This window comes from Protopterus annectens, chromosome 8.part0, assembly GCF_019279795.1.
Source record: "Protopterus annectens isolate FY-2018-M chromosome 8.part0, PAN1.0, whole genome shotgun sequence".
In the NCBI taxonomy this organism is placed as follows: domain Eukaryota; kingdom Metazoa; phylum Chordata; order Ceratodontiformes; family Protopteridae; genus Protopterus; species Protopterus annectens.
The window spans coordinates 1,189,096,251-1,189,122,641 of NC_056741.1; the positions used below are offsets into that span (position 1 = coordinate 1,189,096,251).

Below are 26,391 nucleotides of genomic sequence, written 5' to 3' on the forward strand. Positions count from 1 at the left end.
ATATGGATGCCCATTATGGATGTATGTGGCTGAGATTTCATGATCTGCTTTTGGTTGTCCCTACTCAAGTTACAAAACATAGGGACTGGACAGTGAATAGGAAAGTGAGTTGCAGATCATTGTCAACAAAATCCTAATGCTTTTGATGTAAGAGTCTGGAAAATTAAGAATGTGAACAAGAAAACTTTGTGTCATCAGACAGGATGTTTCATCTGCTAGTTGTTCTAGATGTTGATCTATGCTTAGACTTAAGCTTTCAGTAGTTTTATTTATTTTTATAGATTACTGTTTTTAGTGTTATTAGTGTCAATGCCGTTCATTCAGCTACCATAGCTGCCCTTTCTGAAGCATTTCTGTGGAATGTCTCTTGCTGCACTGAATGGTGATGAGGTAACACATGATTTATCAGGTTTCCAGCAATGAGAATTGTGTGCTGGTGGTTTTGAAAAGTCCATATTGTTGATACATACTACAGGCCAAACAAGAGAAGGGTAACAGAAGGAAGAAGCCCAAAACTGTAACTGTTAGCCAAGATGAACCCTTGTGGAAATTACATTACAGACGTCTGAAGAGTGTGGAAGAAGGGCAGACAACAGTATTCGCTGGATGGTCACAATGCAGACAGCAGTAGACAGTAGCAAGCTTACAATATAAGTAAAAACTAATACTAATGTATGTTTGATTAATTTTGTGGCAATTTAATTTACTGTAACTAGGGTACAATGGATAAGGCAATCACCACCACTGAGTTGTAGCATTAAAGTCTTTACAGCAGCAGTTTTGTGAACCTTTTGTAGAAGGCATGAAAAAAAGGAGAAAATTATTATGTGTGGTGCAGCTTCTGCTACAAATGTTATAGTTTCACCCCATTGTAGGATAAACTTTAGCATTTAGTGTTTTAAAGCTGTTAATATTTGTGTTTTTCTAATAAAGCAACATGAGTTTACAATAGAATATCAGTGTTTATAATAACCAATAGTGGCATACAACTGCACGAGAGGCAAGAGATGCCAGCTTGTTTTTGAAAATAAAGAAATTCATGCACATAATATAATGCCTGTATTCAGAGTAACAAGGGCATATAACTATCAGATAATGGCTGTTAACATTAAGAAACGGACTGGAGAATTAAAGCTTATTGACCGATTTGAGGAAGACTTGTTAGTTTCACTTCAGAAATTCATGTTTTTTGACATTTATTTAGATAGACACTGGCAATAAAGTCATTAACTTAATCATGTCTGCATAATATCAGTTGAAGTGACATCATATGTGTTCAGTTATATGCAGCAGAGATTAGCTCTCAACCTTCCATCTCTAAAATGAGGAACACTAGCCCTCATAATGTGGAACAAATGGGCAAAATGTGGAACACATACCAATGGCTTACTAACAACTTCAACTAGGAGGGTCATAGGATGGTCAAAATATGCTGGTTTTACTTATAAAGAAGATATTCTAATGAATTAATAGGATTAATTTCTATTTACAATGGATTTCACTAAAAAAATTCCTAACACTGAACGTGTGACAGAGTCTTTCAATGTGGAACATTTGAGGAACTTGGAGGAACATGAACGTTTTAAGACCTCAAATGAGGTACGTTCCTTGTAATGAGGTACACTTGAGAGGTATGAAATACATTGTAATTACATCAGGGAGTTCATACTAAAGTAGAAATGGTTATATGACATCTAATGTTGCTTTTTGGTTGAATAATTTGAACTTTTTAAACTTTTAGCATTGTAAACTATGTTTAAATTCTATGCCTGAGTGTTGCTATGTGTCTGTCATCTTTCTTACAAGTAATTTCAGGAAGAGATTTTGTACCAGTACAGGTGTAGGACTGTCCTTATTACTTACTTACTCAAACATGAGTATAGGAGTTTCAAGAATTCAATGACATGTGTGCAGTTCTTCATCATCTGTGACAAATTTATTTAATCAATCAGTTACTTAATTAATTAATTTAAATGTGTTAATCAAGCTAGATCACTGATGACCAGTTTTAATCTCAGTCCAGGGAAAAGTACACCAATAATATAATTCATACAGTACAGATAGAATGTGTGCAACAATGTTAAGCATCCAATATGAACAATTCTGTACATTATACAGCTGAGGTCAAAGCTAGAATCAGAGGTGCTGGAGCCATCTGGTACAAAGTGTCAGGGGTCGTGTGTGATACAAGAATGCCGAAGAAGCTGAAATGTAAGGGGGACAAAACTATAGTGCATCCACTGCTTCTTTGTAACACTAAAACCTGGGCAGTGTAGGAAGAGCAGTTGAAGAAGTTTGGGGTGATGAAGAGAAGTGCCTGGGATAGACAGTAGGAAGTACAATGTGGAACAGACACAGAAATGAGGACATCAGAGCAGAAACCAAAGTAGCCCCAGCTACAGAGGCAGTCAAGGATAACAGATGACAGTGGTTTGGTCACATGTGCAGGAAAGTAGAAAATGATTTGGTATGGCAGATTTGCGAGTCACAGGAAGAAGGCAAGAAGTGACAAGGACTTCTAACCAAGAGATGGATGGATTGTGTGTGAGAGAAGGCTTGACATAGCAGACATGGCTGTTGAGGAAGCTAAGAAACTAGCTCTACAATGGTTGATGTGACACCCCTTCCCAAATAAAAGTGGAATAAAGAGGGTTGATTATAATGATTATTGTGACAACCCACCACTGCCAATCCATAATCAAGGAGCCTCAATCCTCACCACTGGCAACAGTGGGGATGTTCACTGAGAGGATAACAGGTACACACAGTAACTCCAGATGTAGCTTTCTGCATCAAGTGCAATTTCCCTTTAGAGCACACAGAGACCACAGTCAGTCCGGGGCTGGTTTCTCTCTCTTCCTAGAAATCCCCAATAAGAATCCCCACTGGCACAGCTATAGAGTTGAGATCTTAGCTGAGTGACCAAGGCAAGACCTTCGACACCCTCCCTGTCCAACCAGTGCTCTTCGTGTCCCTGCCCAAGTAGCTGGCACACACATTCTTTGAGATTTGATTTGCAAACACACACACACACACACACACACACACACACACACACACACACACACACACACACACACACACACACACATACACATAGCTGAAAGGCTAGCACAGGTTTACTAGCTATGCTCCCTTTTGCCAATTTTGTCCAATCTTACAGTGTAATATTAATACTAATACAAATGGTAGTTTGACCAAGAGCAAGGCTGCTAATAGTGGCCCACACAGTGTCACCAAATAAATATGCAAGTACTCTCAAAACTTAAATATCTCTACATAGATCAGCCATAATGGAAGGATTAAATATATGTAATACTAAATAATAAAAGAACAAGACATACTAAATATATTTTCACAGTGACATCAGAGTTCAAAACTACAGGAAATATTTAAAATAGCATTGCAGTACAGGCTCACACAAATAAAGAAAAACATTTAAACTAAGCTTCACTATACTCCTGACTAAATCTAAGAGAATTATACTATAATTCTAAAAATATTATCTAAAATATTACCACTGGGATAGCTGGCAGAATGACATAATTTCTGGTCATCTGACTTCTAGTTCCCAGGCAAAAGCCCCATTGCTGAAGCTGACAGTATTTAGCATCCACCTGTAAAAATACTCATACAACAGCATTTGCTCAGATCATTGGCAGATGCTGTAAATCATAAAATAATTGCATTCCTTCATGCTTTCAGAGTAGCAATTAGTTCACCCTAAAGACAATACCGAACGCTTCCTAGTACAGACTTTGTGTCTCTAGCTGCATTGAGCTAGCCTCTTTATGAACAACACAACGAAACAAAAGTCCTCGCACGTACGGCATGCACGGCCAGCCAAACTTCAAAAAACACCAAAAGGCCAGCATGAAGAGTTTCACTGTTTAATGTGAGGTAAAATCAGTCGGACCAAATAGTCCTGCTCGATAACTCAAACTAGTTCCGGCACACGCCTTCTTCAGTGTTTTCACTGTGGTCCACAGTGTTTATATATATGTGTGTGTGTGTGTGTGTGTGTGTGTGTGTGTGTGTGTGTGTGTATATATATATATATATATATATATATATATATATATGTGTGTGTGTGCATGTGTGCGTGTGTGTGTGTGTGTGTATATATATATATATATATATATATATATATATATATATATATATATATGTTTATATGTGCGTTTGTCTGTGTGTGTGTGTGTGTGTGTTTCGGTTTGTCTGTCTGTGTCTTTCTATGTATGCATGTGACTTTGTCTGTGCTAAATGCTTGTACAACTTTTTTGAAGTAAAATACTTCCAACAACAACATTATATATGGTACAGCAAGTCTGAACCATTAAGCAGATGAATTGGTTTACATCAAAAATATAAAAAAATGTATATAATAATAAAACAAATATAAAACAATCTAAGAGCTAGTCCACTATCTAAGTATAATAATTTAATCCAGGGTGGGTGGTGTAGGGAAATATCAGACCTCTCAGAGGTAAAAGGTCCTCTGCCTGTGACAACAGGCTTCACAGCACCCCTGGGTAGACCATTATTTCTCCAAAAATACCCACCTCTACAGGCATTACTGCTTGCATTAACTACATTCATTCTGCTTCATGGAAACAGTTTGAAATATGCAACTAGATTTTATCAGCTGCACTAGCAACACATGCAATGCTCTGCTTCGTTTGATACTGTTTGTTATGTACAGAAATCCCACTATGACTATTTTGTGAATTAAAATAAAATGGAAATAACAAAATTTGATTAAAATCACTAAGGCAGTAACCAAGAGAAACAAATTCTCAGTACTGAAAGTTTACATGGTGCTTGATACAATTATCTGAAAAAGTATCACTCTTAAGCTTTCTCTTAACACAGCTTTCCAGATATTGTGCATTTTTTAACTTTATCTGCAGTTTTATTACATGAAGTTGCATGTTTTCACATAATAAATTATACAGTTTCTATATAATAAATTAAATGATAAGCTTTTTATTTTTAGAATCAATGAAGTTGATTATGTCACTGTCTGATTTCTCCTGTATATATTTAAATGTATTTGTATGATATATGTTCTAACTGGAGGCCGTGCAGCATATTGTGCCTTCCACCTAAGATAAATGACATTCGACTACCTGTGCTTGAATGTTTCTCACTCAGACCTGAAGCTACTTTATTTAGTCCTCTGTGCAGTAACCCCTCTCAGCTCTAAGCTGAATATCACACATGGAGGTCTTCAGTACTTCAGCCATGAGTGACCGACTGCAAATACAATATCAACATTCATCTCTGAATGCTGATGATTCAATACCACCATACTTACTAAAAATCTGGGGCCCTTTGCTTCAACCTAGCAACACCTCTGATCTCAGTAATGTCAACTTTCAGGTACTATATAAAATCTTTCTTTCTTTCAGTTTCTACGCGTTATTTTGTAACCAAACCTTAACATTGATTATCATGTCAAAATAATTATTCTTGTTATAAAGAAATAAGATCCTACAACAAATCAAAACTGCAGTTTGCTTTATCATGCTCAGCAGTTTAACACAAACTATACCAATTACCTGAGTTATCCCTTCAAACCTCCTTTAGACCTCTTGTAGTACTGGCCTTTAGTCAACTGGTGTCCTAGGCAAAAGGTCTCCACAGCACCCCCATCATCACCCTATTTCCCCATACTGGTCTAGCTACACTATCCAGTTTGCTAGAAAAGTGCCCCTGATAGAGCAGTGCCCTAGGCAGCCATCTAGTTGGCCTATGCCTAAGGCCAGCTATGACCTCACGCATAATTAAAAACATCACCTCTACCTTTCCGACCTCACTAGAACAATACTGCTATAAAACAGCAACATGTGCTGCTGGACAGACTTACAGAAGCCAAACCATTTGTTCATTGCAATTCATCAATATAAGTATGTGCTATCTGTGATTTGCACACACAGTTTTATTTCACATAAATCAATGCCAGTTATTACAGTCTAATTAAATTGAACATTAAGAAAGAAAAGTATTTCAGTACAGTAGTATGAAAGAGCAACAAGGATAACGTGAAATATAAAATATATTAATACACAGAATTGCACAGTGTTGTACTAGTGGACATCGTTGCCTCACAGAGCTTAATTCTTTGGTTTGATTTCATGGCTGGTGTGTCTTCTTTATAGAATCCACATTCTGCCTGTGCTCATATGAATTTTGTCATGGTCCTTAGTTTCCTTCCTTATCCCTAAAATATCCCAGCAGGATAAAAGGTGAGCCTCTGAATTTTATATAGGGAAATGACCATTGTGTGTGCATCCTAGAATGGACTGGAATCCAATCCAGAAAGTTTTCTAGCCTAATTCATGTTACATTTTTAAAATGTGTTTTGGCACCCTCCCTTGAAAAGCAAACACACGATGAACTCATTCAGGCCTATAGCACCATTTTCTGTACTTCCATTTCACACCCATTGCTCCTTATGTCTTCCAGAACTTTTTTTGGGTTTGTCTTCATTCACTAAGCAACTTACCAGCTAATAATATGCAGCATTTGAAAGGGCAAGTACTTATTAACAAAATAATGCTAAGTTTGTTAGTCTAGGATATCCTGCTGCAGAGAAATCTATCAATATTTTGTCACTAATTATTCATATTTTCATATTTATGTTCATATTTTCATAATGGTCAGCCCTACGTATTATTGAGAGATATGGTATGATATGCCATGATGCGACACAGGAAACTTCATTTTCAGTGTCCATTTATATCACAATATATCTGATATATTACTAGTTATTTGCTAATAGTTATGAAAATAAGCAATATTTCCACATGTACTTAATATGTAAAAAAAAAACAAGTGACTTACAAACTGTTGCATGACAGGTGAAACCTTTAATATTATTGAAGAAAACTAGCTTTGATAGTTGCACTGTAAGCTGCACATCTTGAGAGATATTCATTGTTATTTATATGGCTAATAGTAGCATTAACCAAACATTTCGTATTTCTGTAAATATCTCAATAAGAATGCATTTCTTGTCATCATGTCAAAGGTTATGTTTGGTTAATAAAAATATTCTAACAATATATGTCTAAATTGCACAGTTTCCAAGTTATGACAATTTGTTAGTAAAAGTATAGCAAAAAATATAATTTTGGGTTTGAGTGCATTATAATATATTATTTATATAACTATTACACTGTAAAGAAAACTTATTGATAATATTGCTATTTGTATTGTCTTAATAGTGTTTGTTGTTAGCAAAATACTTACATTTGTTTATCTTATGCTTTTTAAGTTTATTTTTCAGAAAATGCTCTGGAATGAAAGATGTGTTAGCCTGCTAGAGTTGTGACATTCCGCACCACATAGGTGTTAATGAGTTAAAGAGTAGAGCAGTTTATCAGTATAGTACACAGCACATATAAGTACATAGGAAAGTGTTCAGTAAATTGCAAAGAATAAAAGTTTAGAGTATCCATTTTTTGAGAAAATTGTTAAATAGGACTGCAATAGATGGGGGGCATGAATCTCACTGCTCCAACGAAACAACTTGAGATGGAGGGGTCACAGAGCCTTAATCCACACAACTGACACTTATGATGTAAGGATGGCATTAAGAGCTTACGAAAAATGAACACAACTTCCTTGCTTTATGCTGACACCTGTTACACCCAACTAAGCTTTATGTCACCAGTTGTATAATTACTGACCCAGGATGTCACTCACTTCATTTTGACCTAAGTGCCTTCTAGAGTAATCTTACCAACAGTAACTGATACTCAGCCAAACTGTTTTCCTATACATACACCTTAACATTGTTTCTTTGGAAGGGCTACTGATGTCTCTGCAATGACAGCATCCTTTTTCCTCTATTCATGTTTCAATAACATTAGTCATTACTAATCTGATATCAAGATCATACTTACTCACCACTCTTAGCGTGAACCATTCAACCCTGAAATGTAATAATAACTGATGACTAAACTGTCTTCATTCAAAAAGGAAGGAGTACTGCTGGTAGGTTGGACTTAATCCCTCTAGTTATCCAAGTTTAAATGAGAAAAAAAATGTAAACTTTATAAAAAATTTCTAAAAGTAAGAACATTTAGACACTAGTAATTAGCTTGTCATCTAATGAGTTTTGTGAGTTATAGTAAGTTGAATTGTTTTAGTTTTCACAGTCTAAAGTCTTATAAGCCAAAGATGCAGCGATTAATAATTGTCTTTTTATTTTATTACCCCAGTCTTGTTGTCATTTTGTTTGTAACTGCATTGTTTGTAGTGGTTTGAAGTTATACTACTGTCCAGAAATCTTTCTTTACTGTGTTTGGAGAGTTTCTATTACATATACATCACTGTAGTTAAACACTGTACTTACATATAGAACTGAAGGATCATAAGTTACTCAGTTAAAAAAAATATTATTAACTATTCGTACATTCATAGATAAGTAATAGGCAAACTGCAATTGCAGGGCATTTTATGCTTAATAAATTTTCTTATACATTTTTTTATACTTGCAATAACCTATCCCATTTGGTTATAGATTGGCCTTATCCATCCCGTGGTGGATAATTATATATTATCCTTAATGAGAATAACTGGGATCATATGATAGAGGGGACCCATGAATGGATTAAATTATTTAAGAGCTGCCTCTGCCCATTAATAGTACAGGGGCAGTCCTGGGCTAACTTTTTTGTTTCCCACCCATAGATCAAAGAAGCACATGAAAATGGACAGGGATGAACTTTGTTTTATGTGGATGAGAAGTCTGTTTCACAGCAGCAGTATCCTCTGCAAAATATACCTGTACCTCCATTCTGTTAATGTTGCAGAAGAGGGTTAGATTCCTAGACCAAGTATTTCTGATGCTATTTGACTTGCTGATGTACAGTAAATCCATCAGAAATGGTTTTGAGGATGCCTTGTATGCCAGACACATCTCACCTCTTAGCATTCTGTAGGATAGCAAGTGTAGTAACAAGGCTTTGGGTTGATCCATGTAGGACATGTTGTTTAGGCCTTGTATCCTTTTAGTAAAGTATCTCTGTGGGTGTTGCAGTTGTTGCATGTGTCTGGACAGATACATGCCAAAGGGGCCATTATATTCAATGACTGACCTAATGAAGGCTGAGTAAAGGGGAGCAATAACATCACTAGAGCTAGACAAAATCCCTTGGTTTATAAGCTGTGCAATACAAAAGGACTTTCTTACAACAAGACACATTGGTCAAAAGTTAGGTGACTGTCCACATACATTCCCAAATCCCAACAACTGAGTCAGCACTAAGGGCCGCATTGTTAATATGGTAGTTCCCTGGGGTAGATGACTTCCAAAAGGGTACAATAATGCATTTTTTGACATTTAGTTTCAGTCCATGATTTAGTCACCATTTATTTATTTGAGACAAGCCTTTCTGCAGCATGGCAAAGTTATTTAGTGAGTCAGTGACTGTTCCTAGCTTGCAGTCATCTGCAAACTTCATCAGCCAGTGCCCTGTGGTATTGACTTTTACTTCAGAAAAGATGGCAAACATATGTGGACCTAGAACAGAACCCTGGAGGACTCCAGTGGTAACTGGTCTGCATCCTATCTGTGAACAAATAGGCAAATCAGCACATGACATAGGAATTTATTCCAAGCTTATTTAACTTTTCTATTATGCCTAAATTGGGATTTGTGCCAAAAGCTTTAGCAAAGTCAGGGTATGCAGTGTGTTTTGCCTTCATCCATTGCTATGGTAACCTTTTCACAAAAACTCCACCAGACTGAGAAAGCATGACCTGCCCTTGAAGAATCATAACTGAGAATGGTCTAGTATTTGGAGGTACCCTATGTCATGATTGATTGAGTCCATGACAGGTGTTTCCATACCATTGCACTTAAGGCTTGTCTGACTTATGGGTCTGCGATTGCTTGTGTCTCTGGAAGGTTGTTCATTTTGCAGGGGGAATGACTGTTGCTGTTGTCCATTAGCTTGCTACAAAACCTGTATGGAGGCTGAGATTGAACAGTGTTTAGGGATGTGGCTAAATCATGCTTTATTCTATTTATTATGCATTCAGGGATATTATCAGGACACATTGATGCAGTATTTAAAGCTTTTGATAACACTTTTAGGACTTTTGTCTTTTGTGTCATATTTAAATTTTGAATACCACAAACGTCATTCATCATGCACCTGGTTCCATCAAGAATTAGACTGCAACATGATGCCTGTAACACAAGATATAAGCAAGTTGCATCACTCAGTAAGGTGTGAGTCTATAAAATGATATACATCAGATTAGTGGTATACATCATATTTAAGCCAGTTGCACTAATGTCCATTTAATGTAAGACTGTGGGAGCAGCCACTGTATGTTAAGACATGAAGAGATTTAGGTCAAAAAAGGGCTGCCACATTACAGCTTGTTGAGGTTTCTGGAAGTCCTTTATGAACAGGATGTGACAATAAAGTTAAGCAATTTACCAGTCTGCATGCTAAATTTACTAAATATTGTTGACTTGTGGTCATGAACAGAGATCTAGCTGACAGATTGAGGATGACAGCAGTATGTGACTGAAACAGCAACACCACTCAAACTGGTATATATGGAGCATTCGGAATGACATGGCATCCAGCTGAGTTACCTGTTACTGGTTTCAATAATGTGTGGTTCCTTACAGCCCTACGAGTAGAAAAAAAATCATGTTCAGGACAGTGATCTGTTAACAACAGCCTAAATTCCTGCGCCACAGAAGACCATAGAATATATAGTTTCACTATATGTACAAATGCAATAAAGTGGTTCTGATATTTACATGCAAGTAAGAAATAGAGGCTTGTCCAGGCTGTGCTGCTTTACAATAGGAGACTTAGGTTCATAGGATGATACTAGGCTATTGACCCGGAGGCCCTTATAAGCCTAGCCAAGAATTTTGCCCATGTTCCCACATAGTCAGCGCCTGTTTTCCACGTGCAACAGGGACACAGGTGGGATCCAAAGGGTACATTTTCTGTTTAGAGCAAACACACAGCAACACAACAAATAAATAGACAAAATATACAGAATGCTACAGACCAGTTTCAGCAAAATCCTTCTTCAGTGTAAATACAGATAGAAATCAAAATCCCATCCACAGTAACACATAAATACACAGAACAAGACACCCCCCACCTTTCACCAATTATAAGATGTCATTTAAACCTGAAGGGAACAAAGCCCCTAGCTTAATTATCCCAAACTATTTATTTTATTCAACATATTGTGCCAACCTAATTTATTACATCCTTTAACAGTAATGGAATTATCAGCTCTAAATCTGAACCTAGTAGTAGGATATTGCAAAACACGCTTATTTAAAGCGTTAGGTATTCTTTGACAATGAATGTCACTAAAGTGTTCAGAAATATGGATCTTAAATTGTCTAGAAGTTTTATCTGTCAAAAGAATATCCTGATGTACTATAGTATCCTTATACCCCCAGCACAAAATCTATCAATCGATTCATGTCTGTGGATAGATAGACTTTATTGAAGTAGAAAATATGTTCTATCATCAGATGCATTTTATTGCAACTTTTTGTGCTAATTCTAGACAGTTTTGTCATATGATTAAAAAAACATTAGGATATTATTTTGACAGATAAAAATTTATGTCAGATGTTACCCCTACGATTTCAATTCACATATAGAAAAGGGAAAAGTATCAACATTTTTTTGAATCATTTTAAAAAGTCTGTGCCTACTGGTAACAAAGTGCAACAGTCCATGAAAGGTATACCTTTAATTGGATTTTTCCTGTATGGACACTACACTGCTTGCCAACATGTTATGAAATTTAAACATTTTTCTTCTGCTAATGCATCTGTGGTATTCAATATTAAGTGTTTTGTTAATTGTATTTCAGAGTGGGTGATTTATTGGCTGAATGTCAGTGTTCTGCATTTTATGTAGGGCAAACTTCTAGACAATTTAAGATACATATTTCTGAACATTTTAGTGACATTTGTTGTCAAAGAATATCTAATACTTTATATCGGCACATTTTGCAACATCCTACTAAGTTCAGATTTACAGCTATTGATCGCATTACTGTTAAAGGATGTAATAGATTAGGTTAGCACAATATATTGAAAAAAAAGAAAAGTTTTGGATAATTAAGCTTATTGAATAAAAAAGAAACATTTTGGATAATTAAGCTAAGGGCTTTGCTCCCTCTAGGTTTAAATGACATCTTATAATTGGTGAAAGGTGGGGGGTGTCTTGTTCTGTTTATTTATGTGCTACTGTCGATGGGATTTTGATTTCTATCTGTAGTCACACTGAAGAAGGTTTTTGCCAAAACCGGTCTGTAGCATTCTGTATATTTTGTCTATTTACTGTTTTTACAATAAATATGTATTGGTGCATTTTACACACACACACACACACACACACACACACACACACACACACACACACACACACACACACACACACACACAAACACACAAACTATTTCCTTCTTTACTTTTAAAATGATCAAACATTTGGATATGGTTTAAAATATTTATTTTAAATTTTACAGAAAAAGCACTGACAAACATTTTGTAAGCAAAACACATTCATATTGAACACAGACTTAGCATGAGAAATAGTAAACTTCTCTTTCCCTAAAATTCACATTTAGTGAAAATGTAGCTGGCAAACCATTAAACTACAAGAGATATGCTGATATTCATACTGATCAGTGCCTCTGTGTGAAAGGAGCATAAATTTAAAAGGCAGATGTGTAATGCATTTTCCAACAGCTTGAAACAGGCCACTGGATCCAAGGAGTACTGTTTGGTAAAGTAAACTGGCAGATTCACATAGAAGACAAAAGCTGAGGGAATCCAACTGTCAATACATTCCTCATCTATGTGCCTACAAAAAACAAGCTAAATTAGAAATGCATTCATAGAAAAATACTACCAGTAGTAATTAAAGGAGTTCTGGCAGTTGGTGTGGAGCATAGGGACTCCTGCATGCAATGCAGAAGGTACAGGATTAACGTCTTAGTGAATTACTTAACTGCACAACCCCTCTAACTGGTGCATTTTACACACACACACACACACACACACACACACACACACACACACACACACACACACACACACACACACACACACACACACACACACTCTCTCTCTCTTTCTTTTTCTCTCTCTGTCTAAACTGCCACTCCAATCAGTTGGTCATCACACACACTGTGTCATCTGTTACTGTTTCATCCACTTGCTCCTGCAAATTTCTGAACAAAGTTTAAATCAATATACACACTTGCTGAAATTGTAAACCTGCCATTCCACTTTGTCCAGTCTTTCAAACTACAGCACAATATTTATTGTCTGTCTTTAATGCTGCTCTGCTGAGTTTCAAATTGGTACAAACTTAATTTTTTTTATGTTCTGGTTCATTATTTGTTTCCCTATGGTTTCAACCTCATTAGCCAATTAGTGAGCTATGTATATAAGCAGGGGTAGAAATGATGAGTGGTATACACAGCCATGATAGAAATACTACTGTGAAGATTGGGTGAAGATAGATGACGGCTGCCAACTCTAGCCAGATAGAATTTTTAGATAATTCTGTGGGTGCGTGTGGGTACTGATGGTCCCTTGGACAAAGTGACTGCAAAGGTAGAGGTGAGTAGTAGTACCCAGGCTGACAGTGAGGCACCACTGTAAGAGGATGCCAGACTTCCTGTGGAAGGGGAGTTGGGAAGGGTTACAAGAAGAGAACTGAGACAAGCTCAGCTCTTAGACATTACATTACAAGGCCTGAGGCAGGAAGCAAGGGAGGCACCTGATTCTCAAGGAAAGGGGGAATCTGTATACTGAGACAAAGGGTTATTATACAGAAAGTGGACCACTGAGGGAGGGCTAGAAGGTGAGAGAGAGTATAGCAGTTGGTAGTGCCTAGAACCTACCATCTGGCACTTCTAGCCATAACCCATGATGATGATTGCAGGTCATATGGGCATAAAACGTATAAAGAGGTATATTATGCAGAACTTCTATTGGCCTGGAATTTCCAGAGATGTAACAGGGTACTGCAGGACCAGTGAGCAGTGCCAAAAGGTAGGCAATGCAGGAGACAAGGTGAGAGCTCCTTTGATACCTTTCCCTGTGATTGAGGAGCCATTTCAAAGGATGGCTATGGATATTGTGGGTCCTCTGAGTATCCCAAGTTCCACAGGGAAATAGTTTATCCTAGTGGTAGTGGATTATGATACACGATACCCAGAGGCAGTGGCTTTGTCCTCCATTGAGGCAGAGAAGGTGGCAAATGCTTTGTTAGAGATTTTCAGAAGGGTAGGTTTCCCAAAAGAAATACTGAATGACAGAGGTGCCAATTTCATGTTAGACCTGCTGGCTTGTCTGTGGAAGTCCTGTGGGGTGAAGCACATGATGACCACCCCCTACCATCCCCAGACTAACGGTCTTGTTGAGAGGTTAAACTCTACAATCAAATGCATGCTACGGGCATTTGCAAATCAGTTTAAGAGGGAGTGGGACATATGTTGCCCCATCTGTTGTTTGCTTACAGAGAAGTTCCCCAGGAATCCACAGGCTTTTCACCCTTTGAGTTGCTGCATGGGCATAGGGTGAGGGGACATCTAGATTTAATTTGAGATGAGTGAGAAGGTGAGTGTGAGTCTCACAAGGAGTCTGTTGTGGCATACGTCCTAAACCTTAGGACAAGGCTCAGGGAACTCATGGGTTTGGCCCAGGAGAACCTGGCAGAAGCCCAACAACAGAAAAAGGTGTGGTATGACAGGAATGCTAGAGCTAGAGAGTATGCTCTGGGGCAGCAGGTAATGGTTCTCATTCCTGTCAGACACAACAAGATGCAAGCAGCTTGGGAGGAACCCTACAAGGTGGTAAGAAAGGTAAATGATGTTAATTACATGGTGGAACTGCTAGGCAGAAGACAGGGGCACAAATTGTACCATGTTAACATGAGGAAACCTTACCATGATAGGTAGGCCCTTGTGCTGAGCATTTGCAGTGGATTGCAGAAGGAGTCTGGGGGAGATCTGGGGACTGATCTCCTCAGTGAAGCTCGGCCTGACACCTCAGTGGGAAGGGTAGCAATGTCCCAGCAGCTATCTCCTACCCAGGTTCGAGAAATCTGAGCAGTATTGCAGGAGTTTGGGGACATGTTCCCTGGGAAACCGGGGTGTACCCACCTAGGGTAGCATCAGGTGGATACAGGACCCCAAAGGCCTATCAGGCAGGCCCATTATAGCATGCCTGAGAGAGTCAAACAGACTATGAGGTACAGGAGATGTTGGAACTAGGGGTGATTTAAGAGTCCAGCAGTCTCTGGGCCTCCCCAGTGGTGCTGGTGCCAAAGAAGGATGGCAACACCAGGTTCTGTGTGGACTACTGGAAATTAAATATTCACACAGAGTCAAATGCTTACCCCATGCCTAGGACAGATGAGACCCTAGAGCATCTGGGTGGGGCTAAGTATCTTACAACCATTGATCTTACCAAGGGTTACTGGTAGGTGCCCTTGACTCCCAGTGCTAGAGAGAAGTCAGCCTTTGTGACTCCTTTTGGCTTGTATGAGTTCATAAAGATGCCCCTTGGGATGAAGAATGCCCCAGCGACTTTCCAGAGGCTGGTAGATCATATCCTGGCAGGAGCAGGAGGGTTTGCCCTTGCTTACCTAGATGATATTGCCATCCACAGCCATTCCTGGTCAGAGCTCCTTCAGCATGTCAGAGATGTGCTGGGCATACTACAGAGGGCAGGGTTGACCATTAAGCCGAGCAAATGTCAGGTGGGTATGGTAGAGGTCTCCTACCTAGGACATAGTGTGGGGAGTGGTAAGATAAGGCCAGAACCTGCCAAAGTGGAAGCCATTCAGGCATGGCCTGCACCTGTTACTAAAAAGCAGGTGAGGGCATTCTTAGGGACAGCAGGGTATTACAGAAAGTTCGTCCCCAATTATAGTACCATAGCTGCTCCCTTCATAGACCTGACAAGGAAGAACAGAGCCAGCCAGCAAAAGGCCAAGTTGCTAAGGTGGAGCCTAGGATTGCAAGCATATGACATGTCAGTGCAGCACTGCAGCGGGATTAGCAATACCAATGCAGATGGTCTCTCAAGACAGGGAATGGGGTAAGGTATACTCAGATAGACTTAACCCTCCCAAGCTGTGTTTCTCAAGGGTCACTTGAAAAACTAGCTTTAGTTCTTTCGGGGGAGGGGGGGTGAAGATTGGGTGAAGATAGATGAAGGCTGCCAGCCTAGCCAGATAGAATTTTGTAGATAATTCTGTCATTTGTACATATTAATATAAGCCACAGGTTTGTCTCTTAAATGAGAAAAGACTGTTGTTAGATGTGTAACTGCAAAAAAATGTAACAACAGTGCACTTTATTGGCAGAAAACTGACCAAGTAAATCATGTTGTGACCCTTTCATCTAAACATTGTGCCGAAACGTCTAAATGAAGGCATTCTTTCTATTGTTTTCACCAAGAGTTAACTTGCTAGATTTAAACATGCAAATATATTTTTATTGCTCTGCTTCCTGATCAGCTGCAAGATAAAAAAAGGAGATGTTAAGAATATAAATGTAGTTTCAGTTAGCCTGGGACACAGGGAAGTGTTAAGAATGATATAATGTGAACCAGGAATGTGATTTTAAAAACAGAGAGAATCAGAGAGCATTAAGCATTTTTGTCTTGACCATCCACCTCACAGCACTGTCTTGCTCTATGTGTAAGTTTATCTTAGACATGTGTTTTCTCTTAGAAATAGCTAGACGCTAGAAAGATTAGATTAAGTGTTTTTCTGTGATGTCAGAACTGTACTGCTGAATTATTTTAAGTATTTCTCTGATCTCTAAACTCTTGACTAGCACTGTGTAGTAAAAAGTATTGTCTTGTGTTTTTATTATTTATTACATATTTTAAAACCTTTCAACTGTGGCTGTTTTGTGTAGAGATAATTTAAGCTCTAGAGTACTTTGCATGTATACAGTGATCCTGTACCAAGTCACTCTAATAAGCCTTGACTGTTTAGTCGCACTTACCAATTGGATAATAATATTGCACAGTAATAATTGGGCACCCTTTTAAGGGCCTTTGACTAGCTATAAATATTAGTGGGTGGTGGCAGCTGGTATTACCATATACTCTGGGAAAAGGGGGCACAGCTATAGAAACTGAAGAAATGTCAGCACAAAACGCAGTATATATCAGCAACAAAACTACAGTAACACTAAGGTAAAACTTAAGTGTTTTAATACATATCGAACAATTCAAAATTCCAGGTTTAAGCCTAACATGGCTTTCCTCAGTGGAAAAAAAAAAGTACAAACAGGAAATGATGCACAAATGCAGGTTTAAATAAGGTCCATAGACCAATGAGGTGCTTCCAAAGGATTTTTGGCATGCCCATAATACTGCCTGAAAGAAAAACTGGAAGGAAAAATACAAACTAGAAAATAAAAAATAACAAGCAAAAAATAGATGATCCAAATAACAAATATGGTAATAAAACATAAGTATGATAATACATTCAATACTGGATATATTAATTAGTTATAAATGATCATTTAAACCAGGAGAAAATAGTGCCCCTAGCTTGATAATCCAGTATTTCTCTTTTTGGTTGAGAATGGAATGCCATCCCTGTTTGTTGGATCCGTCACCCAAAATTCTATCTACAATACAAAATTGAAATCTAGCAGTATGATGTTGTGTGTAGTGCCTGAACAGAGTGTTGGTTTCTCTTTTGGTTCGAATGTCACTACAGTGTTCCGACATGCGTAATCTCAACGCCCGTGATGTCTGACCCACATAAAATAACCACATGTGCAAGTCGCAAGATATACTACCCAATCACTATTACAGTTGACAAAAAATTTCATGTTAAAAATCCTGTCAGTGTTTTTACTGGAAAATTGTTTAGATGTGAATATAAATGGACATGATGAACAATGGCCGCATTGATAAGTGCCCCAAAGTTTGTCACCAGTCATCGTAAGTTGGTGATGTATAATGCCACCTGAACCCATCCTCTTATAATGTGAAAAAAATGAACTTAGTGTTCTCCCTCTACGATAACCATATTGACAAGTGTTACTGACTAAGGAGGCAATATCCTCACTGGCAGTGAGGATGTTCCAATGTTTCATCATGGTATTTCTAATCAAATTGATGTTACGCCCATAGGTAGTAATAAACCATAATCCTCCATCCTGTGCATCCCTGATTCTATCACAATATTTAGAAGGGAAGTTCTGGTGGAATTGGTTGCAAAGTGATGTGCCAACTGAATGTCAGGCTCCTTGTATCCCCTGGTTCTGAATCTGTTGGTTAGATCTTGTTGTGATTCTTCAAAGTCATTTTCTGTGGAACAAATCCTGTGTATCCTGAGGAACTGGGATTTGGGTATGTTCCGGCTGATGTGGCTAGGGTGCATACTAGTTGCATGTCATAAAGTATTGTATTGTGGGTATTTCTGAAATGTTTTGGTTCGTAAAGTACCATCTGGGTTCCTATGACTGTCACATCCAAAAAGTTGATTTGATTTTGGTGATAAGTTGAAGTAAATTCAATACCCCATTTGTTATGGTTGAGGTATGACACAAATTCAGCCAAATATTCTTTATCGGAATGCCAAACTAACCAACAATCATCAAGATAACATTGCCATAATTCCAGCTCCTCAAGATAGATGTTATGTGTTTGATCATAAATGAATTACTCCTCAATGTAGCCCATGAATAAGTCCGCATATATAGGAGCAAAAGAGGCACCCTTCAACTGCCAATAGCATTCACCTTGAAAGTAGAAAACATTTTTATTCAAAACAAGTTCCGCCATACAAATCAAAAGCATATTGAAACCAACTGGATATAATTTGGCTCTATCTAACCAAAACTTGAGGGCCTCAAGTCCAGCCCAATGTGGTATATTGGTGTATAAAGCCTTGACATCTAATGTACAAAGTATCCACTTAGGTTCTAATTGGTTATCATCTATAATGGATAAGAATTGGGTGGTGTCTTGTATCCTTGCTACAATCAAATTTAGTAGTGGTTTCAAGTATGAAGTCAAAAACTCAGACAGTGGTTCCGTCAATGACCCCATACCAGACACAATAGGTCTACCAGGTGGTTTGTTCAGACACTTGTGTATCTTAGGTAGTAAATAAAAAATCTGTTGTTGTGGGTCCTGTACCATTAATTGTGATTTAACCGTGTCTGATATAATGCCCTCCGAAACTGCTAACTCAAGAAAATTGTCAATTTCTCTTTTAAAGTTCGGGGTGGTGTCAATATTTCATGTAGTGGGATGGGTTGGTAATTGTCCATTTCCCTCCCCCAGATAATAATCTGTATCCATGATTACTATTGCCCCACCCTTGTCAGCTCCTGGTTTAAATGATCATTTATCCTTTCTCCTGGTTTACATGATCATTTATAACTAATTAATATATCCAATATTGAATGTATTATCATACTTATGTTTTATTACCATATTTGCTATTTGGATCATCTATTTTTTACTTGTTATTTTTTATTTTCTAGTTTGTATTTTTCCTTCCAGTTTTTCTTTCAGGCAGTATTATGGGCATGCCTAAAATCCTTTGGAAGCACCTCATTGGTCTATGGACCTTATTTAAACCTGCATTTGTGCATCATTTCCTGTTTGTACTTTTTTTGTTCCACTGAGGAAAGCCATGTTAGGCTGAAACCGGTCTGGATTATTGAATTGTTCAATATGTATTAAAACACTTAAGTTTTACCTTAGTGTTGCTGTAGTTTTGTTGCTGATATATACTGATTTTTGTGCTGGCATTTTTTCAGTTACTGATAGTTTGTTTTGCCTTGCAATTGGATCCTACTTGCAGGGCTTTTCTCTTTTTCCAGTTTGTTTTTTTCATCCTGCTATGGATCCTACTCAGTTACAGCACTCTTCATTGTCATTCTATCAGCTTTCAGGGATTATTTGGCCTCCCTTTCTGGAAGGACTTGTATACCACGACTGTTGGTTTTTGGATCCATCACATCTGTTGGATATTATACATTATATTTTGCCTAAGGATCTACCAGTTTCTCTTTCTAGACTGAGAGGGATCCAGTTTGGTTCTATTATATGAGATTATCATGTCCACATCTATGTGTTGTTGAAGTGCCCTGGGATCTACTGGTTTTTGGTTTTCAACTTACCTGGGTTCTACCATTTTAATTGGATTTCAAACTTTCTGAACTGGCCTTGCCTTGTTGTGATCGGCCCCATGTAATGTTATCCACATTGTGCCCTTCTGTGTTGTATTATAGGCTTCAAATAACACGGTTGTTATTATTTTCATTTTTATATCTTATTTTGGACACTATTTAAACCAACCTTGCAGTTCCGGTTCAGATTCGCCCACTCACGAACGGACTTACGTGATCTTCAGGCAACAAGGTACTTTATTTTTGCAGCTTTTTTTTTGGCTCTAACCATCATTCTGGTCATATTTGGGATCGCTACAGACCAGATCAGTTGAAATTGTAGCAACATTATTATTTAGCGCTAAGGCTTCCTGGTTGGTGTTGTGCGTTCGGGTTTTCGATTTGGGGGAACCATGGTGTTAAGCCCTTTTATTGAGACTCATATTGAGCCTCTTTAACCAGGTACTGTATTTATATACTGTTGTTTCATCGAGAACTGATACTTGGATTTGGATTTGGACATATACATATCGGGGTATTCTTGAACAGTTTACCAAAAATGGAACTACATTTGTTATCTTGACTGGTGTATTATATTTGTTCTCATTTTGCTTTTTGGCAACATGAGTTATTCTTCAAGCAGTTGTCAAGTTGGAATATAACGTATCTCAAGCAATGGGCAAAGTTTTTGAATTTTTGTAATTTATCGTAGTACTCATTTGTACATTTTTTGTATGGTATTTAGGTTTGTTTTCTCTAACCACTACTGATACTATTGTTTTTTGCTATATTAACATTTTTTGATAAGGGATAATAGCTTTGTAACTTTTATTTGGCTTATTTTTACACTACCTATTTTTAGGTATGTTTGGTCATCTATTGTATACTTCATCAACATTTAGAAATAGGGGTTTGGACTAGATCTCAAATTTATTCTTTCTGTTTGCATTACACTACATTGTTAGGACAACACAATTTTTGTTAGACTGTATAGGCATAACTGAGTTAGGCCCATATGGTCCATATGTCTGGCCTAGTAAGATTTAATCTATCTACCTCAGGATATGCTTTTATTCTTTAATACTCTTTAATATTAATAATCAGGTAGGCTCATATCAATTTATTTGATTTAGGTTACAATAGATGCTTTACAGGTGTTCACATCATAGGGAATTGAAGTTGCTTAATGGTCACATATATATATATATATATATATATATATATATATATATATATATATATATATTTTTTTTTTTTTTTTTTTTTGATCATCATATGTCATTCCCTGAATATTGACTAACTGATACAAGTTTTCTGGTTACAGTTCGTGTCCCTTCTTGCATTTTCAGAGGGCTTTGTTTATTGGTTGCCAACACTATTTTTGTTACTGAATAATTACATTAATACAAATGGAATTCTATTGAGTTCATGCTTTTGGTTTAGGTTCAAGAAGGTTTCCTTTCTTCTCCCGCCCCCTCCCCCTTTTTTCTTCCTATTATGGTTCTTGTTTGGCTTATTCAAAGAACATCCCAACTTGCCTATTTAGGTGCTTGATATTATTCCTCAGGTTCACACATTAGCTATACATATACAGACTAAAAACGTTTTATTTTGGCCTTAAAAATATACTAGTTTCAAATACAGATATAACAACTGCAGTTACGTATGTACTCGTATATGTGTTGGTGTGTTTAGACACTGACACTAGCATATGTATGGGGGCAGGATTGTGGTGGTGAACAAGTGTATAGGTACATGTACATCATCTCACCTATAATTTTTGGTGGCACTGGGATTGCCCCCCTGATAATTGGAATCATTTTGGTTGTACATTTTTGCTTAACTTTAGGCTTACTACCATTTGACACTTTATTGGCATATTATTGTATATTATACCATGACCCCCCATTAATATTCCAAAACGTGCATGCTGATTGGCCAGCGTGCACATTGTAAATTGACTTATACTAATGGAAAAAGGTCTAGTCGCCCTGACTTTTTCCATTAGTATAAGTCCTTTTTTAAAACACTGTCTCGCTATGTTAAAAGAGTTTAACGCTGCGACACAGGTTTAAAAAAAGCAACAGAGATCTCCGTTGCTTTTTTTAAAGCTGTCTCACTATGTTAAACTCCTTTAACATAGTGACACAGTGTGTAAAAAGCAACAGAGATCTTGCTTTCTCCGTTGCTTTTTTTTTAAAACCTGTCTCACTATGTTAAATGGGTTTAACATAGCGAGACAACTTTAAAATAAGCAACGGAGATGTCCGTTGCTTATTTTAAAGCTGTCTCGCTATGTTAAACCCATTTAACATAGCGAGACAGGTTTTTAAAAAAAAAGCAACGGAGAAAGCAAGATCTCAGTTGCTCTTTACTGTTTTGCTATGTTAAATGGGTTTAACATAGCGCGACAGCTTTAAAATAAGCAACGGACATCTCCATTGCTTATTTTAAAGCTGTCTCGCTATGTTAAACCCATTTAACATAGCAAAAACTGCAATGGAGATCTTGCTTTCTCCATTGCTTTTGGCCACAACTCTGATGTACTGCGTAGACATGCGCAGTACATCAGAACTGCCGCGGATACCAGACAGCTGCGGAAGGGCAGCAAAGAGGCATTATACAATGCCATGATTTAAGAAAAGTAATTATTTCTTTTCTTAAATAATGTCATAGTGTAATAGCAATAACCCACTTCTGGGTGTGGGTAATGCGGGATTTACCCATGGCTGTCTTTGTTTGGTCCCTCGGGCTTCACCCTCAGGACCAAACCACGCCAGCCGTGGGTAAATCCCGCATTACCCACACCCAGGCATGGGTTATTGCTATATTAGCTTTTATTCTATCTGGAGATCTGAATAGATTTCATATAGATCAGCTTATTGTCATGGATCTTGAACAAATACTTCAGGGCCTTTGTGCCGACAAAATGATATTGGGGTTTTTGGTATACCCGAAGGAGATGGTCTTCCTCAACGGAGCCAGTTGACGGCTGCAATGATGCTTTTTATAAACTCAGTAAAGGCATGAAGAATTTGAGATCTAACATTTGGCATTTGAGGCTTTTCAAAGCCTGTATGAACAAACAAATTATGCCTAGGGGCTTAAGAATCAAAATTCAACATTTGGTGAGCAAGATAGATGACATCCTTAGCAAAGAATGGCATTTGGCACAACAACAGGCATCTATGAATTTCGTTCAAATTTTAAGTTCGTATTATGAACGGACTATTGAAATTAATATTAAAGAAGTTGGTGATCTGTGTGGACAAGCTAAAACATATGATGGTCACCCCCAATTTTCTATATGCCTTAATAAACTGTCAAAGGAACTGCTTTTGTTTGAAAAACAGACTAAAGAAAAAAAGATTAAAAAATTCAGCAGAGATATTACTGACTATCAGAGGGGCCGAACCTTTGAGGTCACCAAAAATGTTGGGTTCATGGAAACTGGTCAGAGGTCTGGCAGATATACCAATCCCAATAAAAGACCTAGATCTATACTCAAGGGGTCTCAGACATATAGTAGCACTTCAGGAGATGATTCTTCGACAACTGATACAGAGGGTATTTGTACTGGTGAGTCTCCGACTCCCAAAAAGACTAAAAGCCAAACACGTTCTTTAAACTCACTAGGAGGAGGGGTGGGAGAAAGCATAGGAAACACCAAGATAGACACAATCAAAGCACTCATCCAAACATTCATGACACAATAGATGACAATATTTTGAATATTTCCAAAATTGTCTTGACAGAAGAGCAAAAGAAAGTGTTAAATAAAGGTTTAAACTTTGTTCCAGGGTTTTTTGTGGACGTATTTCATATTGTCAAAGATGTTAACGATTTTTGATGCAGAATCAACCTCAAATTGTTTTTTGGACCCAGGTCTGATTCTCAAAGATCCACAGAATTCAAATTCCATTAATCCAATTTTGTTCCACCTATGAATCGGAATGTGGCTATCTTTCAGCAAGCTGTACTCAAGGACATACATTTCAAACTAGATCACTTTTCACCTCTGAAACATAATCTCTCTATCCCTGAGCTACAGGCTTTACAACAGCTCAGGGACAACAAAAACATTGTTTTTATTCAGGCTGACAAGGGTGGGGCAATAGTAATCATGGATACAGATTATTATCGGGGGAGGGAAATGGACAATTAGCCAACCCATCCCACTACATGAAAATGCCTATTGACCCCACCCCGAACTTTAAAAGAGAAATTGTCAATTTTCTTGAGTTAGCAGTTTCGGAGGGCATTATATCAGACACAGTTAAATCACAATTAATGGCACAGGACCCACAACAACAGATTCTTTATTTACTACCTAAGATACACAAGTGCCTGAACAAACCACCTGGTAGACCCATTGTGTCTGGTATGGGGTCATTGACGGAACCACTGTCTTAGTTTTTGACTTCATACTTGAAACCACTACTAAATTTGATTTGAGCAAGGATACAAGACACCGCCCAATTCTTATCCATTATAGATGATAAGCAATTAGAACCTGAGTGGTTACTTTGTACATAAGATGCCAAGGCTTTATACACCAATATACCACATTGGGCTGAACTTGAGGCCCTCAAGTTTTGGTTAGATAGAGCCAAATTATATCCAGTTGGTTTCAATACACTTTTGGTTTGTATGGCGGAACATGTTTTGAATAAAAATGTTTTCTACTTTCAAGGTGAATGCTATTGGCAGTTGAAGGGTACTGCTATGGGAGCCTCTTTTGCTCCTATATATGTGGACTTATTCATGGGCTACATTGAGGAGCAACTCATTTATGATCAAACACATAACATCTATCTTGAGGAGCTGGATATTTGACGACTTTATCTTGATGATTGTTGGTTAGTTTGGCGTTCCGATGAAGAATATTTGGCTGAATTTGTGTCATACTTCAACCATAACAAATGGGGTATTGAATTTATTTCAACTTATCACCAAAATCAAATCAACCTTTTGGATGTAACAGTCATCAGGAACCCACATGGTACTTTACGAAGCAAAACATTTGATAAATACCCGCAATACAGTACTTTATTACATGCAACTAGTATGCACCCTAGCCACATCATCCGGAACATACCCAAATCCCAGTTCCTCAGGATACGCAGGATTTGTTCCGCAGAAAATGACTTTGAAGAATCACAACAAGATCTAACCAACAGATTCAGAACCAGGGGATACAAGGAGCCTGACATTCAGTTGGCACGTCACTTTACAACCAATTCCACCAGAACTTCCCTTCTCAAATATTGTGATAGAAATAGGGATGCACAGGATGGAGGATTATGGTTTATTACTACCTATGGGTGTAACATCAATTTGATTAGAAATACCATGATGAAACATTGGAACATCCTCACTGCCAATGAGGATATTGCCTCCTTAGTCGGTAACACTTGTCAATATGGTTACCATAGAGGGAGAACACTAAGATCATTTTTTTCACGTTATAAGAGGATGGGTTCAGATGGCATTATACATCAACAACTTACGATGACTGGTGACAAACTTTGGGGCACTTATCAATGCGGTCATTGTTCATCATGTCTATTTATATTCACATCTAAACAATTTTCCAGTAAAAACACTGACAGGATTTTTAACGTGAAATTTTTTGTCAACTGTAATAGTGATCGGGTGGTATATCTTGCGACTTGCACATGTGGTTCATTTTATGTGGGTCAGACATCACGGGCGTTGAGATTACGCATGTCGGAACATCGTAGTGACATTCGAACCAAAAGAGAAACCAACACTCTGTTCAGGCATTACACACAACATCATACTGCTAGATTTCAATTTTGTATTGTAGATAGAATTTTGGGTGACAGATCCAACAAACAGGGATGGCATTCTATTCTCAACCAAAAAGAGAAATACTGGATTACCAAGCTAGGGGCACTATTTTCTCCTGGTTTAAATGATCATTTATAACTAATTAATATATCCAGTATTGAATGTATTATCATACTTATGTTTTATTACCATATTTGCTATTTGGATCATCTATTTTTTACTTGTTATTTTTTTATTTTCTAGTTTGTATTTTTCCTTCCAGTTTTTCTTTCAGGCAGTATTATGGGCATGCCTAAAATCCTTTGGAAGCACCTCATTGGTCTATGGACCTTATTTAAACCTGCATTTGTGCATCATTTCCTGTTTTTACTTTTTTTGTTCCACTGAGGAAAGCCA

At 37.6% G+C, this 26,391-nt stretch overlaps 1 protein-coding gene across 2 annotated transcripts in view; it reads left to right on the top strand.

The window, feature by feature from the left end:
* The window catches only part of LOC122809292 (E3 ubiquitin-protein ligase CBL-like), a 645,680-nt gene that overhangs the window by 364,155 nt on the left and 255,134 nt on the right, over positions 1–26,391 (top strand). The gene's annotated exons all lie outside the window — the stretch shown is intronic.